The sequence below is a fragment of the Thermobia domestica genome, chromosome 11, assembly GCF_964235325.1.
Source record: "Thermobia domestica chromosome 11, izTheDome1.hap1.1, whole genome shotgun sequence".
NCBI lineage: Eukaryota > Metazoa > Arthropoda > Insecta > Zygentoma > Lepismatidae > Thermobia > Thermobia domestica.
In genome coordinates, this window is record NC_137464.1 from 161,773,596 (window position 1) to 161,793,135 (window position 19,540).

Below are 19,540 nucleotides of genomic sequence, written 5' to 3' on the forward strand. Positions count from 1 at the left end.
GATAAATTCTATCACAATCCGAAACTGTCTGTATGAAAAATTCTTAATTTATATTTGCATTGACACGAAATGCTCCACTCGGGACCATAGGCGTCAATACGTGGATGTTCCAGGACTCACCGCCCATTTGAGATTCTTAATGGGTACTTAGCACAAATTGAATTTCTGCGTTGAAATTAACATCGAATGTTTTTTTTATACCAATAAAATAATTAGGTAATATAAAATGAGCTTCAGCAGTGAGTATAATTCATCTAATTACACGTTACAATTTTAAAAGTTAAGACAATGACCAATGCTGCTTACACATTTAATATGGGAAAATAAAATTTTAATGTTCAGTCCAAATTCAATAAAAAAAAAAAAAAAAAAATAGGCAATGGTGGTATGAAAAAAAATTGACGACTTTGCAGTTTGAAACTAATTTCACAGTTCATTTGATTTCAGAGGCCAGTGTCCCTCCGTTGATAGTCTTTCATGCATCTCAAAGGGGAACCTTAGATTGATAACCACTAATCTATTGAATCTGTTGAAAAAATTAGAATGAAAAACGTTGTAACTTTTCTTCAAAAACCGCAGATGAGCACCCACTGAAAACAATATTGAGTGAGTTTCGTTTCATAATGCGAAAGTACGGTAGACTTCCAAACTCTAGGAATTCAGTACTCAAACTTAAAGTAGTACATCTCTAACCACCGGTCCTAATAGATTAATTAATACGATCACAGATAGAATATATTCCTTGGACACTGAATCCATATCAAAAAGTCATTACTCGTTGTACTTCGGGAATAGTTGAAACTGGAAATCGTTAATTTGAACCACTTTCGGATTGAGCAACCGGTTATTGGAGAAGATAGAACATACTCTTAGGGAGCTGAATCTGTTGCAGAACTCTGCATCTAGATCAGGGCTGTCCAAATGGCGGCCCGCGGGCCGCATGCGGCCCGCCAAACCATTCCTGCGGCCCACAAAGCTTTCATGATTTACGATTGTTATAACTGATAATATTTTAATTTATATTCATTCATTCATTTAATGTTTCCACTCTTCTTTCGGAATAAGGCATCCATTTAGCGCTTCTATACAACAAAAAGGAGCAGGCATCCAAGACAACACTGGAGTCAGTAATGTAACCGTTGCTGAAAGGGACGATTACTTCAATGAACGAATTTATATTTCATCTAGCTTTTTAAATCAGACCCTTTCTTCCTCGAACTTTGCCTAGAAGCCATAGCGCGCAAGAAATACACCACTTCTTGTGATAAACACAATTTAGCATACTTTCCAAGTTGCAATCGTCTGACATTAGATTTTGAAAAGGAAGCGTTTAATTTTTCTGAGTTCTGTAGAAACATCGAGAGTATCATGAATGGATTTAATGCGAGATTCTCAGATTTTGACAAAGTAAAAAACGACATTGCATTATTTACTAATGCATTGACAATAAACATCGAAGAACAAGCTCCAAACTTACAGCTCGAACTTTGTGACTTTCAGGCTGACCCATTGTTTCAGACAAGAACAAAGAAAGGAGTAGATTTTTCAGAGTACTTTCTAACAAACGTTTCCCTAGCTTTTGTGTGTTGTGTCGGAAAATAGTGTCACTATGGGAACCGGTCAAAACCCCCACAGCCAAAACCCCCACACTCAAGAAATGTCAAAACGCCCACACAAATGGTCATAACCCCCACACAAATGGACAAATCTCCCAAACGCACGAACGGTCAAAACCCCCACAGCCAAAACCCCCACACTCAAGAAATGTCAAAACGCCCACACGATCGGTCATAACCCCCACACAAATGGACAAATCCCCCAAATACACGAACGGTCATAACCCCCACAGCCAAAACCCCCACACTGGTAGACGGTCATAACCTCCAACGGTCATAACTCCCACACAAATGGACAAAACAGCCACACATAGCAACGGTCACAATCCCCACATAAATGGACAAAACCCCCACACAAATGGACAAAACTCCCACATGCAGAAATAGTCACAACTGCCACACAAATTGACAAAAGCCGCATACTCATGTATTGCCCTTGTACTTTTTAATAACATTTTTTATTCCACTTAAACTGATGTTGCAACTATTCTTCTTGGGCGTCATAAAGAGCCGCAACAAAGACGTGAAATAACGATCATTTCAGAGTGTGGGGGCTTTGTCCGATTTTGTGGGAGTTTTGTCCATTTATGTGGGGATTATGACCGTTGCTATGTGTGGCTGTTTTGTCCATTTGTGTGGGGGTTATGACCGATTGTGTGGGCGTTTTGACATTTCTTGAGTGTGGGGGTTTTGGCTGTGGGGGTTTTGACCGTTCGTGCGTTTGGGAGATTTGTCCATTTGTGTGGGGGTTATGACCGATTGTGTGGGCGTTTTGACATTTCTTGAGTGTGGGGGTTTTGGCTGTGGGGGTTTTGACCGTTCGTGCGTTTGGGAGATATGTCCATTTGTGTGGGGGTTATGACCGTTTGTGTGGGTGTTTTGACATTTCTTGAGTGTGGGGGTTTTGGCTGTGGGGGTTTTGACCTAGACCCGTACTTATCTGTGTGAAAGTGCATTTTCCACCATGAAAATTGCAAAGAATCGCTCCAGAAGCTGCTTTGGAGATTCTTCTCTTTTACATCTGCGGGTTACATCTTTTACAAGAGGGATGGATGTAGATACCCCAGCCCTTGTAAACGCTGCTAGTCACCCTCATTAGTCATATTGAATAGGTATGTCATATTTCAAATATATTTTTTATATTTTTCTTTTGTAGTGTAATAATAATAATAATAATAATAATAATAATAATAATAATTATTATTATTATTATTATTATTATTATTATTATTATTATTATTATTATTATTATTGTTATTATTATTATTATTATTATTATTATCATTATTATTAGCTGTGGCCCTCCACCTTACTAGTAAAGACAGTTATGGCCCTCAGGCTTATTATAATTGGACACCACTGATCTAGATATATATCTTTTATCGTTTTTCCTCTACGGAAATCAGTATTGGAACGGGAAGTAGTAGTAAATTCCGGCTTTGGTAGAGTGTTGTGGGCTATGAAGATATGTTCTCTTGACGCCCTGAATCGTTTGCAGAAAACAGTTTGCCGCTACATAGACCTAGTACCACTTTTATTCTATGGCGATCAATGTTGAAACTAGAAGTGGTTAATTTGAATCACTTCCGGTTTGAATACATGGTTAATGATGGAGATAGGACCTATTCTTGGGATGATGAATCAATTGCAACAAAGAGCATCTTCATATCTCGTACAGTTTTTGTCCTATGAAAATCTGTACTCAAACCAGAAATAATAGTAAATTTGAACCACTTCCGGTTTTGGTAGTGTTGCGGGTTGCGAATATATGCTTTAGTGAGACACTGAATCTATTGCAGAGCACCATATACCGTTATCTATTACCACTTTTGTTGTATGACTAAATTTTAAAACCGGAAATGATGATTTGAACCACTTCCGATTTGAGTAGAGTTTTAATGAAGAAGGTGAGACCTATTCTTTGTACAATAAATCGATTCAGAAAACCACATCTCGATATCTTCTAACATTTTTTTCTCTATGGAAATCAGTATTGAAATCGAAGCAATAGTAACTTGGAACAACTTCTGGTTTGGGATAGTTATTGTATGTTGCCCGTTTTCGTTCTAAATAAACGTTGAAACATGGAATGATTAATTTGAACCAGTTGAATAGATAGTTAATGGAGGAGATAGTAGCTATTCTTGAGACACTGATTCGATTTCGAGAAAGCGCATCTCGATATTTCTTACTGTTCTTGACCTGATTCCTGTTGACAGAGGGTCAAACGGAGAAAGTCGTTCTATAAGTCTTCCGACACTTACGTTTAGCATAGTTTGAAGTATAATAAAAATTGACGCTTATACTCAAGAAACAAACGTGATTATGAAAATCTTCACGTTAAATAAAAAAGTGTCAGTATCTCGAAATGTGTGGAAATGAATTTTGAAATTAGAAGCACTTTTAACTTCCGAGGTTGGATTAAAGTTTAGCGTCTCATTTTAGCAACAAACGTGGATCCATAGCTTATTGTGGTATCCATACCACATGAGCTCTCACCATAAATCGAACCAGAACGTTCCGTGACAAAAGCGTGTACGCTACCCATATGGCTAAAAAGGAAGAGCTCATGTGGAAGTAGTGTATTATTATTATTATTATTATTATTATTATTATTATTATTATTATTATTATTATTATTATTATTATTATTATTATTATTATTATTACCAGAATGTTATAGAGATTAACACTTGAGCCTTCTACATTTTTTATCCTAGATCAATCCAGGCGTGGCTGTTGCTACATTGTACTGACCACGAGAAGCGATTTGGGAGAGTCTTGAGTCGAAGTGGTGTCCTTAAAATGTTTTTCGTCTCGAAAAATGTACCTTTGTCTATTGGAAGACCTTTTTCTCGCCTAATATGTCATCAAGAACATCGTGTATCTCTCGTCTCATGGATAACACTACTCCTATATGTTAAATGATTGTGCAACCACTTATTTTTAACCATAAACATGCTTTTAACGTGTTTGTGTAAATGATAAATATATGCTCTCGAGCGCAAATTTGTTTCAAATATTAATATAAATAAAACTGAACAAGAAAGTACAGTTTACGTTTTTGGAAGATGAGTGCAGCAATTGCATGCTGTAATATTGAGTATACGGCAGAGAGTTTCAATTTCTTAACATGAATAAGCCCATTTATTTTTGTGGCTCTTCTATCTTCTCCCATTGTTTTCAAGTTGTTGCAGTCCACTTCACAATCCCAAGCAGTATACTTCCATAATACTGTAGTTACAAACAGTGAGGCGCATGCTTGCTCTTTATTTACATATTTCTATTTTTTCTAGGGGGGAGGGGTCAGTAAAACAAAGAAGTTTGGGGTATTAGTTACTTGTCTAAATACAAAAAAGGATATTGTATACTTCTAGACCTACATTAAGATACACAAACTCATTCTCCTTATCTGGAACAAGGAAGAATTGCCACAAGAGTGGAAAGAGTCAATCATTGTTCCAATTCACAAGAAAGGCGACAAAACTGACTGTAATAATTATCGAGGCATTTCTCTTCTGTCAACATCCTATAAAATCCTTTCAAATATTCTGTTAGCAAGATTGACCCCATACGCAGATGAAATTATTGGAGATTATCAGTGCGGATTCAGACGAAATCGATCAACTATCGACCAAATATTTACCATTCGCCAAATACTCGAAAAGAAGTGGGAATACAATACCCCGGTACATCAACTATTTATTGATTTTAGAAAGGCTTACGATTCGGTTAGGAGAGAAACATTATACAACGTTCTTACAGAGCTTGGAATACCGAGAAAGCTAATTAGATTAATTAAGATATGTTTAACTGAATCCCAAAGTAAAGTCCGGGTAGGAAAATTTTTGTCCACGAGCTTCCACGTCGAAAATGGCCTGAAACAAGGAGATGCGTTGTCGCCATTATTATTTAACTTTGTGCTGGAATACGCCATAAGGAAAATCAAAGATAGCAACCAGGGCCTAGAGTTGAACGGCATTCACCAGGTTATGGCATATGCTGATTATGTAAATTTAATAGGGGATGATAGGAGAACAGTAGAAAGAAATGCAGAGATCTTATTAAACGCTTGCAGGGACATGGGTTTAGAAGTAAATGCAGAGAAAACTAAATACATGGAAGTGCGTCGGGACCGTAATACGGCAAATTGTGGAGGCGTTAAAATATTAAATAATACTTTTGATAAAGTGAATACTTTCAAATATTTAGGATCAATATTAACAGACGAAAATCATATTCACGAAGAAATTAAATGTCGACTAAAAGCAGGGAATTCGTGTTATTATTCGGTTCAAAATCTCTTGTCGTCGCGAATTCTGTCGAGGAATTTGAAGCTTAAAATATATAAAACGATAATCATGCCTGTTGTTCTGTATGGTTGCGAAACATGGTCGCTTACTCTGAGGGAAGAACATAGACTGAAAGTATTTGAGAACAGAATCCTGAGAAGAATATTCGGACCCAAGAGGAACGAGAATGGGGAATGGCGGAAGCTTCATAACGAGGAACTACATAGTTCATACGGTTTACCCAACATTGTTAGGGTCGTCAAGTCTAGGAGGCTTAGGTGGGCAGGTCATGTAGCTAGAATGGAAGAAAGTAGAAACGCTTTTAAAGTCTTGACTGGTAGACCCATAGGAAAACGACCATTAGGAAGACCTAGGCGCAGATGGGAGGATAATATTAAGATGGATCTCGCAGAGATAGGAATACAAAGTAGAAACTGGATCCAATTAGCTAAGAATAGAAGTCAGTGGAGAGCTTTTGTGAACGCGGCACTGAACCTCCGGGTTCCATAGGCCATAGAGTTAGTTAGAGAGTTAGTTCTAGACCTACATTACAATACATATCTGGGAAATGAGCCGTGGGACAGGTGTAACAACGAGGGGCGTGGTGCACTCGCTCTTCTTAACCCCTTTGGTATTGTTAATGCTTACGAATATATCCATTTAAAAGTGTTTGACTCAAATATTTTTATCTCCGGCGAGTGACGGAAGAGTGAGAAGAAAGGGGAGAGTTACAAGCTGACAGAAACGTTTTACAAAAATACACAAGTATGAGCATGATGGTGGTGTATACAATAGTATTCGAGTTATTTGCACGAGGACAAGGAGGATGCTGTTTAATATATGCGGAATTTGTTTCAATCAATACCATAAATTTATATCTTATTTAATTACTAGTATGCCAAGAGATTGTTCGACTGGTTTCCAGTCCTTAAATACGATGAAGCACACGTAACAATACATTTTATGCCTTGCAGTATATGATATATCTCATTCAACTTATGTATAATAAGGTCGAAGTAAAGCTTTTGTTTAGAAGCAACTTGTGTTGAACAGTAATTCTTCAATATAATGCGTTCAGTGCACGAGGAAATCAAGTCTATTTCTAGTCATTTTGGACATACTTCGTATATGAGATATCTACTTGAAGCTCCTTTCAGAGCTTAAAGGAATCTTTTCCAAATGTATATAGCTGTAATAATAATAATAATAATAATAATAATAATAATAATAATAATAATAATAATAATAATAATAATAATAATAATAATAATAATAATAATATTGACTTTTCCACGTACTTACATATAGGGCTGTAGGCGGTATACGCTATACACCTTCTGTTTAATCTTAGTCGTTAAAATATACCTTCTGCATCAAGGCGTATATAGCAGAACTTTTGTTTAGTTTAAACTTATTTATTTATTTACTTATTTAATTGAGTTGATTCCAGTAAAAAAATGTCTCTTCACCTTCTTTTCTATCCTATTCTTAGTTGCTGTTGAAATATACGGATCAGGCAAGAATATCAGCACGAAATCTTCGCTTAACTTTGATATTCATATTTCCACTCTACAATTTCCTTAATTCTTTTTAGCACATTCGATTTTCTCTGTAAGATAAGTCTACCATGTGTTCAAAGCGCGAAATCGTTTCATGTTTCTGAAACTTAAACTTACCAACTGCATGATAGGAAATAAAGAAAGCATGTCAATTATTGGCAATTTAATTCAACATGAAACTTCAGTCACAATAACAAGACTTAAAATACAGTAGGCTGGACGCACCGGTACGTCGTTCAAGCAAATTAGTGTCTTGTCGGATCTTCGGCCCTATGCAACACCTATCTCTTAGAAACATCTGGACGCTTCTTTAGTTTATTATTATTATTATTATTATTATTATTATTATTATTATTATTATTATTATTATTATTATTATTATTATTATTATTATTATATGTTTATATTTCAAACCGCTATTAATCTTCGACATTTACTCAGAAAACATACCGCTTAATCTACTGGGAAGAGCTTGTTTACACTTTTCATTCAACTCTGAGTAGGTTGGTTCATTTGCAGTTTAGCGTCCCGTCCAGCACCGAGGATATGTGGGACGTGGATATACAACGTGGGATCCCAAAAGGGTGTCTTCAACTTCCTATCTCTGACCGACTGTCTTATCAGCCCTTTCTTCGATCGAATTTCTTTACACTCAAATGGCACATCAACATAACTTATCTCTCTTTTCAAACCTGCCAGCTCGAAGTACAATTTCCAACCGAACAATATACTATGAAAAATTTACATGCCTCACTCTTTAACACTACACTCTTTAACAACGAAAGAAACATACAAACACATAGGATGTTAGTTCATTTTGCATCCCATATTGGGTTATTAGTATACAACTTCGACGTTTTTGTGAATTTTAGCTTAGTACTGAACTTTTAACAAAAGAAAAAAAGCAATATTTGGTTTGGTGGTACATTTTAAAAGGAAAATACTATTTTAAAGGTAAAACCACATAATTTGAATGTCACTGCAAAACTGAATAGTAAGTTGGGGAGATAAATATGCACATAAGTGTTGTTCGAAATTCATATGCAGTTATTAAAAAAAAAAAGCTAAAAAATATGTAAACATGTTGAAAATTCGCTGCAGTAACTTCATAATCACCACCTTAAAGTCAATCAAGAATAAGGGATTGAATTAATCCCCCTTCCGTTAGGGTCTATTGTTTAGAAAGAACTCCCGAGAAAGCTTCCGTAAATAATATTTGATTTTTACACAATACAGTATTTATGTACTTATTTTTTGATTGATCTCTAAATCAGTGAAAAAGAGATGAACTTATCGGTGTCTTCTTGTTATGCCTAAATCCTGTTCTGCCTATGACCCTCCAGCACTTTGTAAGGCATTTTTGATCTAATCTTTAGGTATAACAGGAGTTTCTGTTCTGCCTAACTAACGCAATAAGGCATATTTAGGTTTACTGGAAATTTAATACTAATTATTTTCCCTACAATTCCAGTTGCTTTCAGGACCTCTTGATTTTCTTATATCATTTCAGCTTCTCTGAAAGTAAATTAGCAATCATAGGCTACCATTATTTTACTACGAATATATCTACGTGATATCTTTTGTCCGCTAGGAGATCTTATCCTTCTGGTTGCGAGGATCGAAATGTGTTACATCGAAACGCCCTACACTGAAACAGCCGTGTCCCACTCCATATTATTGAGTATGATTGACATGATTACGTGATGGATGACATACTTTCTTCAGAGTATATTCCAGTATTAGAAATCTATTCAATGTTTATCTTGATAATCAGCCTTAGTGTATGGTTGAGTGTGATTTGCGCCCATGAAAAAAAAAAAAAAAACTGTTCAAGGGCTTCAGATGCGGCTATTGATAGTTGCGTCCAAACGTTCTTTAGATAGACACGTTATTTGCGGCCGTGTGGAACTGTTAGGCTCGATTCGATTCCATTCGATTAATCCTGAGTTACACAAGTTGAATGTACTTTATTGTAATAAGGATGGTATTTTTGTGGAAGGTTATTTTTGAAGGAGTATTAAAATATCGAACTTGAAGAAATGCGTTTGTTTCGAAGAAAACCACTCGCTAAACTATTAGTTGTAACATTAGCTTCCAAGTAAAAGCAATCCTAAGGAGTCGTACACTATGATGCAATACTTATAATGGACTATACATATTTCCCTTACGTTACTAACACCAAGGACAGTAAATTATGTTTGAAATTCAGAGTAAATGGTGTACATATCATAGTGGAAAGCCATTAGAGTTCTACGTAATTTATTGATCAGTTCTAATATAAAATGTGGAGGAATATCTGGCCTATTACATGCAAGAATTCGTTGACATTCAGTTTACTCGCCGGAGTAGCTCTAAACAGCAACAAATACTTGTTTCTGATTGGCCGAAACTAGATATCAACTCATCCTTGAAAGTAATTGGCCAATCATTTTTCCATATTGAAACCTACATTGTTTATTTGAAATAAGAGGCATTGTAGGCCTTAGTTTCAGTTGTACTAGCTGCCAAACGCTACAAAAATTGAATTATTTATATTATATGATTTAATCGGAGCTATTTTATAAATAATAGGCCATTACTTTTTAAATGGCTTTCCATAATAAAGTACATGCAAATTTAGTTGCATAGCAAATAGAATTTGCCTTTTTGTTGATAGTCATATATAAGAAAAAGGTTTGTTATGCTATAGTTTTCTACTTAATGGTCATAAAATGAATAAAATGAGAGACATAAGCCATGAGAAAAATCTTACTGAATATGAGTTGGTATACGACAATACAGTAGAATTTGAAATAAAGCAAAGTCTAGATTTATTATCTTACACTCATAGCACACTATAGGTACGGCACCATACTATACGACTCATTAAGATTGTTTTTACTGCAAAATTTATGTTCAATAAACAGTATTGAGGGTGTTCTTCCACGGGAGGTTTATGTTAAAGATAGAGCTTATGGGAAGTAAAGTTTCTGAACATGACTCCATCACTTGTTTTTTCGTAATGAATTACAGCATGTATATTCCCATTTCAGAAAATTTAATTTAAATTGTTCTGGAATGGCATTTGAAACTCCTTTAGGAGATCGAGCTGAATGTTAACTATGTTTACCATAATTGACCTAAAATTAGTATGGGTTCTTTCCGATCTTATTTCTCCTTAAAAAGAAAAGGTATTTGTTAATTTATATTTCTCTTGACTACTTCTAAATATTGACATAAAGAAGCAACTTACTTAGTGCAGGCTGAATTCTACATAAATTAGTTTTTAAAAATAAGTAAATTAAAATTTATAACAATATTATAAAAGACAACTAAGTGACTTCAGATCTATGCACACAGATCCTCCAAACCAGAGATACATACCTAAAAGAGGGTTATGACGCAATTGAGTCAGAAATGAAGTGAAATCTTTCCGTTTAACGTAACACAATTATGACCTTTAGGCTAAGGGAGACTACGATTAAGGCAAGCGAATGACGATGAAAGAACTGGTAGAATGAAATTGTGTAAGGAAACGGGAGTACCTGCAGAAATACTACGGACACGATATTGTCCCCAGTGAATCTCGCTCACGAGATGTAAGCGTTCTACCACTGAGCCACCGTGCCCCCCCCCCTGTGAGTCATTGGAATTTTATGCTAGAGGGAGGAGGAGAAAAATCATTGATACAAACTTTAAAAAAACAATATTAACCAACTTCAACAAAGCACTAAAAGAGATAATAATAATAATAATAATAATAATAATAATAATAATAATAATAATAATAATAATAATAATAATAATAATAATAATAATAATAATAAAGCACTTAACAGCAGAAAACAGTTATTTATCTTTATGTATTAAAAAATTAAGTCTGTTCTTTCCCAAAAAAAAGTAATACCTAATGAAAAATTTCCTATAATATAAATGCAAGAAGGATTAGAAAAAGAGATTAAACAAAGAAGACAAAAAGAAAAGAGAAACTTACGAAAGAAATTTTCAAGGAAAAAAGAAAACTCTCACATATATTAATTCATTACATCAACTACTTCTGAGTTGGTTAGACCGAAAATACTATATCTAAGGAAAAATGCCCCTGTTACATAAATTATTCATAGTAGCTTGTTTCGGTCCGAAATCGGACTTCGAACTGACACGTTTGAGAAGAGAGAGAGTTATCTTGAAGTGCCATCTGAAGTTCGAAAATTCGGTTGGTACTTACACTAATTTTCGGAAAGCATAAGTTCGCACCGGGAATCGAAACTGGGTCTCCTATGCCAAACTCGCATACTCAACTCTCAAAAGTAACCTATTGTTGTGGTAGGTATTCTTTGGATACAATATAATAAACTATGGTTTCCTTTTAATTTCCTTTAATTTTCTTTACCAGCAGCACAGAGTAGCCATCGTATTAAGGTATAACTGTTGGAATTAATATGCATATACTCGTCCCGGTTTCAGATTAAAAAGGCAGAAGTAGGATAAAAATAGAAGACTGTCACGACAAAATCGGGACATTTGGTATCCTGAGGTTGGATTCTGGTATAAACTGCGTTATGTCAACGTCTTATGTGGCTTCAGTAGCGAAAACAGACGTTAGACCTGAGTATTGAAAAGTTCGGCAACTATGAGCAATCTCAAACCAAGAGATGTGACCGTATTATCAACCGGGCAGTAGGATTAACCAAGGATTATATCACATTACAAGTGCAAAACTCTAACGAAGTAAGCGAAAGATTATCTATTATTATTATTATTATTATTATTATTATTATTATTATTATTATTATTATTATTATTATTATTATTATTATTATTATTATTATTATTATTATTCACTTATAATCAGTTTGTGAACTGACGGAGGGATCTTAGGGACTTCCCCCTTCACAAAAAATTTCATCCCCCTGGAGAATTAAATTTTAATCCTTGACAGGAATAACCTCTCCCTTTTCTAGATTTTTTTTTGAATGATCATAAATATAGAAACAGGGAACAACTTTTATTTTGTCTAGCCAAACTAAAAAAAAAAAAAAAAACATTTTTATTTTAGCAGTTTGTGAAACATCTCACTTCTCAACATTCTTGTAATCATTAGAATCATGCATTTTTATTTCTTGAAATATTTATCTCCTTATGAAGAAAATTCATTATTTTTACCATGAGCAAGCTAGAATGCCTCGAAGAAGATGGAAAGAAAAGAAAATAAATTGGAATATTTAAGTTTTACGTCCCACGATTATGATGAGTAACGAATGAAATGGTGGAATACCACAAAACTCACTTGACGCTAGCTGGAATCGAACCAAGGACCGCTTGCACCACAGGTGAACGCTCTATCACTGAGCCACCACATTCAGCAATTGTTTAAATATGCAAAATAATAATAATAATATGTAGACCCTATAGCTATTGTTTGTGTGTGTGATGGCTAGGTTTTCTTTCTGGAGAGAATTATTACCTCATACACTGCTTATAATGGCTAACAACATGAAAATAAATTATCAAAAAAGGAAAAATGTTTAAATTAAGGAATGTAGGAAACGTTCTTACAGTCAACTATAAGAAAAGATTCGTAATTTTTAACCATAATAGATTTACGGATAATTAAAAAGGAATAGTAACATTCGCAACGAAGTGGCTTATATAATGCCCTCTAGCCAAGTGGTTAGCGTGCGTGCGCATGGTTCTGGATTCGATTCTTGATTATATCCTCAGATTTTTCGGTTCAACCCTAGCATCGTGAAACAATTGGATATGTCTATACAGGGTGTTTCAAAACAACACTAACAACGTTTGGGAGATGATTTCTGACCCCAAGATAAGCCAAAAAATAGACCAACCTGGGTGCACAAATGCTTCCTTTCGGAGTTATAGGCTGTCGAGAAAATGAAAAATTCAACTTTAAAGGTCCATAGCTCCAATACTATGGGACCTACCGTAGTCGACTAAAGACTTCACTTAGAAACTAATATGTACCCTATCCAAATATCCATACTTCAGAATCCTGCGGAAGTTCCGCAACAAGTTTTATAGATGTAGTTGGTGAGTACTTCAACTCATACGCCCGTAACTGAACTCCCTCTGCAAAAATTGCTACGTGTGTACCTATGATTCTGAAACACGTATTTTTGGTTAGTGTACATATTAGTTCCTAAGTGAAGTCTGGACTCGACTACGGTAGGTCAAATAGTTTTGGAGCTATGAACCTTTAAAGTTCAATTTTTCATGTTTTCGGCAGCTTATAACTCCGACAAGAAGCATTTGTGCACCCAGTTTTGTCTATACTTTATGTCTTATCTTGGTGTCAGGAGTCATCTCTGGGGATGCGCACGAGACGAGTCGAGACAGAAATTTCCTGACAAAATTCGAGTCGAGACACAGCTCTTCCAATAGAGAAGAATACGTTTTTCGAGTCGAGACACTACTTTTACAGCACATTTTCGAGACGAGACAACCTCAAATCTTGTCTCGTGCGCATCCCTAGTCATCTCCCAAACGTTGTTGGTGTTGTTTTGAAACACGCTGTATATTGCTTCCACATATCTATGCCAATATGGATGTATATTTCATTTTCAACTGTTCATTGCTTTAGTAAATCATAGGTCGCGAAATTTCAATGCATTAATTGCTCCAATATTGTCATTCAAAAATACATTATTATTCACATTTCATTTTTGTTCAATTTTTCTTGTTTTACTTATTATTTACAGTCTTTCTTCAGAACTTGTTGCGTATACTAAAAATATTAATTGGGTGTATAGCAGAATACCTGCACAACGAAGCCTTAGGTACTGATTAACAGCATACGTGGTATCGCTTTTCTTAATCTAACCCTTTGGCTACGTGCTTATTCCCTCTTTGTTTTTTTTTTTTTTTTTTTTTTTTTTTTTTTTAAGAAGATTGTCGTCCTGGCATTCGCCCGAAGAGAAAAGGTTTTTCTCATTGATACAAAATCAACTATGAGTGAATGAAAATAGATATACTATCTAGCATGACATATCAGTCATTACTACACTACTGTTCCATATATAATGTACTGTAAATACAAGTCCCTACTTAGGCACTCCACAATTGTTTCAATAAAGAAGGATGAACAATAATATACAAAAATATCAATATTACCTCCTCGCTTGCCTAGTGGTTATCGCACTCGACTTTGATGAGCTTGGTTGTGGGTTCGATTTCCTGTGCCTGAACGTTGAAAGCATTACGGTGATTTGAATTTGACGGTAGAGCCACATTAAACTTTAGGTTCACATCATACGGTATCTGCACTGAAGAGGGACGCTTCTTTTTTCAATACTAAACTAAACTTTATCTTAGTCTTTACTAAGACTTTAGGCAGTAAAGTTGCGCTCTCATTTCGTAACCTGGCAGAAGATAGTTTCATTTCATCCCCTGAATCTGTTTGAACACCTAGAGTATTTCATGCATTATCTTACCACTATCCGTCGCAGGCTATTAAATTCATTTTTAACCATGGTCACGCGTCACAGTGCACGTATTTATAATTAAATTGTAAATAGTTTTCTGGGGCTATATTTGATTTACTGTGAGCTTATAAGTCTACATGCATTGTGTTGTGTGCTTATCACGATACGCTTTGATAAGTATTTTTTTTTTTTAAAAAAAAAAAAAAGAAAATTGATTTATACTATGTGCATAAATGATTCATATAAATCTACATCTATGAATTACCAGCTAATAGAAGGATGCAATTTACAATTAAATAATTTAGGCGATAGCTATTGGGACTGAATTCTAGGTTTCTGCCTCGATGGTAACTCGTAACTATGACTACAACAAACTTTTGAACATTGCAACAAACCCAATTATTTAAATAAAAATAGGCTTTATCGTATAAAAATAAATAAAAAATAAATAAATACGTATATACTTCTCCATACTATATGTTATACACTTAATATTAAACTACGCAATGTTATTTCATATCCTTTGTTTCTTTTTTGTCATTTTCATATAATAATTGACACTTCAACTTTGAAAGAAAAAAAAACTTTATACTATTTTATTATGTGAATAAAGATAGAGTTTAACTCAAAATATTGCTAGAAGCTAGATGAAAGTGCAAAGCTGAGTTAACTAATCCAGTTTAACATCCCCCTTAATTCTGAAGCTGTATGCAACACGAAAGCATAATTTAACATAGGATGCTAGCTATATATTATGTGTTTCGGATGAGAATGGAGTTAAGAAGAATCACTATCTTTTTCTTTTTAGTTTAACGTACTACGTGTATGCGCCGAAGGCAAAGGAGACAGTGATCATAAAATCAATAATGATGGAAATAGGAGGAAACAGGATACCTCGAGAAAACCCACTCGCATGGTATTTGTTCACTACAAGGCCCACTTAGCTGAGTGTGAGCTCGGATCAAAGCAGAGATCGCTCTACCAGTGAACCACCAGGGTCCTGAAAACCATTTCTGTTGGGGATTTACCTGAGTATAAGAAGAACCATAGTCTGATCACATTCTCATATATGAGCTCCCTCGTGGCTACATGGTAATTTAACGCAATGAAGAATTCCCCATGCATTTCTTATGGGAGTTTCGTAACTTATAATTGGCTATATCTACATTAATAGTGAAGCACTAACGAACTATTAGTATTTTCTAGAAGCACTAACGATGAGCTAACGAATGGCACTAATCTTTTCGTTAGTGCTCAAAGTGGGGGTCAAGTTCACGCTAGGCCCAAAGGGTTTTTTACTTGTAGTTCGTACACTAATGAAGCACTAACGTTAGTGTTGGTGCACTAAGAAGCACTAGCGATGCATTAACGATTGCACTAATAGAAATCATTAGTGCTTTTGAATTTGGCGGTAATTTGACGCAGTGAAAAAATCCCCATGCATTTCTTATGGAAGTTTCGTTACTTACAATTGGCTATATCTACTCTAATAGTGAAGCACTAACGAAACTATTAGTATTTTCTAGAAGCACTAACGATACACTAACGAACGACACTATTTCTTTCCTTATTGCTTGAAGTGGGAGAGGCAGCGTGTACCATTGTTTTGGCTCTAGAGCCTACACTAATGAAGCACTAACGTCAGGGGTTAGTGCACTAGGAAGCACTAACGATGCACTAATGAATGGCACTAGGTATTTCGTTAGTGCTTGAAGTGGGGGGCATCGTGAACTTGGCCTCCCAAAAGTTTTTACTTATAGCTCCTAGACTAATGAAGCACTAACATTAGGGATTGGTGCACTAAGAAGCACTAACGATGCACTAACGATTGACATTAATTTTATCGTTAGTGCGTCAAGTGGGGGGGGGCAAGTTCACGCACCTAAATAACACACTAATTAGAATTTTATTGTGGTTAACTAAGAAGAAATCTTGTCTTCTGTGATAACTCATAAGATTCATATTTCACGTCAATATGTAGAACTCCGTATTATATAGTTTCCTACGGGATGTTAGGCTAGACCCTGGATGCAACTTCCCATTGCATAACGATTGATAGCAAGATGGATACCAAAAGTTTATATTATAGCGCTGTGTTGTGTAAATACTGTTTCAATCTGAATAATTGAATTTGACAATTGTGATTTTACACAATCTGAAAAATGGAAACTATGAGAAAACCGTTTGTTAGATTTCTCTGATAAATTTATTTCTCCTTTCGTACGTTTATTGAGCATAGTATTCAACAGTCTCGCAAATACAGATGGTGATCAGAAAAATGGAAACACCTGTAGTTGGCAACACGTCAAATGTATGGATTGGCAGTGGTGTCGTGGCGCCCGCAGCGCCGGACCGCTGGTGGTGGTGTGTTAGGTCAGTCTCCATACTACGTCAGGCGCAGTGGAACAGCAGTGTTCAGTGGCTGCAGCAGACGGAGATAGTGTAAAATGGGAGACCTCTCAGATTTTCAAAGAGGGCAAGTTGTTGATGCGCGGTTATGTGGAGTGAGTGTGACGGCAGTGGCTACTGTGTTAGGTGTGTCGCGTGGGACAGTGTCGAAGGTGATGACGGCCTACACAACACACAGGAAAACCACATCGAGGAAGCGGAACAGTGGGCGGAAGAAAATTATGAGTGACAGGTCACGCCGGGTATTAAAGCGCATTGTCACGCAGAACCGTCGTGCCACTGCGGAGCAAGTGACGGAGGAACTCAATCAGCACCTCCCCCACCCTGTTTCGACAATCACAGTCCGCCGCGAATTACATGACATGAACTTACGGGATAATGTTGCACGGGCCAAACCGCTCATCAGGGACCATAACGCTTTCGCACGCCGCAAATGGTGCCACGACCATGCAACTTGGACAGTTGAGGACTGGAAACGTGTGATATGGTCAGATGAGTCATCCTCACTCTATTCCCAACCACGGGCCGTGTTTATGTGTGGATAACGCCCAAAGAAGCTTATGATCTGCAGTGTCTCCGCCCAACTGTGAAACATGGCGGCGGCTCGGTGATGCTGTGGGCCGCCATATCATGGTTTTCATTGAGTCCTATGGTCACACTTAGCGGACGAATCACTGCCAACGGTTATGTCGCAATTTTAGGAGACCACTTGCAACCTATGATCCGGATGTTGTTCCCGGACAATGACGCTATCTTCCAGGATGATAATGCACACATTAACACAGCTGGCGTTGTTGCAGCGTGGTTTGAGGAACATCAGGATGAAGTTCAACACCTCCCCTGGCCCGCCCAATCCCCAGATCTCAACATAATTGAACATCTGTGGTCCGTCTTGGAAACACGACTCCGGCGACGATTTCCACCTCCATCCTCTCTCACAGAACTGGCCGATGCCCTGCACGAGGAATGGTGTAAAATTCGATTTGCTACCATTCACGACCTCTATGCCTCCATTCCACGTCGCATCAAGGCTGTTCTGAAGGCGAAAGGTGGCCCGACACCATATTAATCTGGTAAGTTGCAATTTCGTTCAGGTGTTTCCATTTTTCTGATCACCATCTGTATGTGTATAATTCTGAAGTTTCGGATGGGGATTCGGATGCACTGGCTCCCGTTTTTAGTGCTCGCCTCTGTTACGGAAGCACAAAATAGTGTCTTTCTTCAAAATTTTAAAATATTAATACCCCCCTTTAAAAAAAAAAAAAAAAAGTTTCCAAAGGTAAAGTATCAATCGAAAAATCTAATGGAACTGGGCAAAATAGTATGCCTGAAGTAAAAAGCTCATATCTATTTTTTTTTTTTTTTTTTTGTAAAAGAAAGTTTGTAAACTTAAAAATTGATATAGGAGAAACATGATACTTATTGAGATGAATGTGATACTGAAATATACATTTATTAAACTCTTCATTACGACCTTAGCAAGATGACAGTATATAGTATGATTAATGAGATTTATATCCCAAAATTATTATTAACATGAACCTTAACATATATTTCTTTGTAATATTGTGTATTTCATATAAAATATATGAATCAATAGACTATATCGACCTAAATAAAATCACATGTCAAAGATAAGTTCTCATTCGTAGTTTTCAAGGTAAACGAAAAGAGGATTTACGACTCTAGAAATTGTGTCGTTTATTTCCAATAACAACTGATTTTTATTTTCTGACAGAAATTGTTATTGAATTACTTATTACATGAGTAGTAAAATGAACTCTTAACCCCTTCAGTGCGTAATTAGCTACTATAACTTGTCATTGTCGTATTTATGGTTATCATAATAATAATAATAATAATAATAATAATAATAATAATAATAATAATAATAATAATAATAATAATATGGTTAGGTTACACAAAATTTGGGAATGCCTCAACAGATCAAGCCCAATTTTTCTGTCTGGTCTCTTGGGGTTCCTAGGTGAGCGCAAACTCGCTAAATATTGTCGGGAATAACATTACTCATACTGTGCCCAAGTATATTCGCCATGCACAATACAAAATAGCCAAACCAAAATGAAAGCGTATATATACGCCATCCGCACAGCAGGTGCGTTTTGAAAACACGAGTTAACTCGCCACCCACACTGAAGGGGTTAATTAAGAAATTATAGATCTATTTATTAATGTTTGTCTTTTACAAACAGTAACACAGACACTCCTTTACGCATATATTA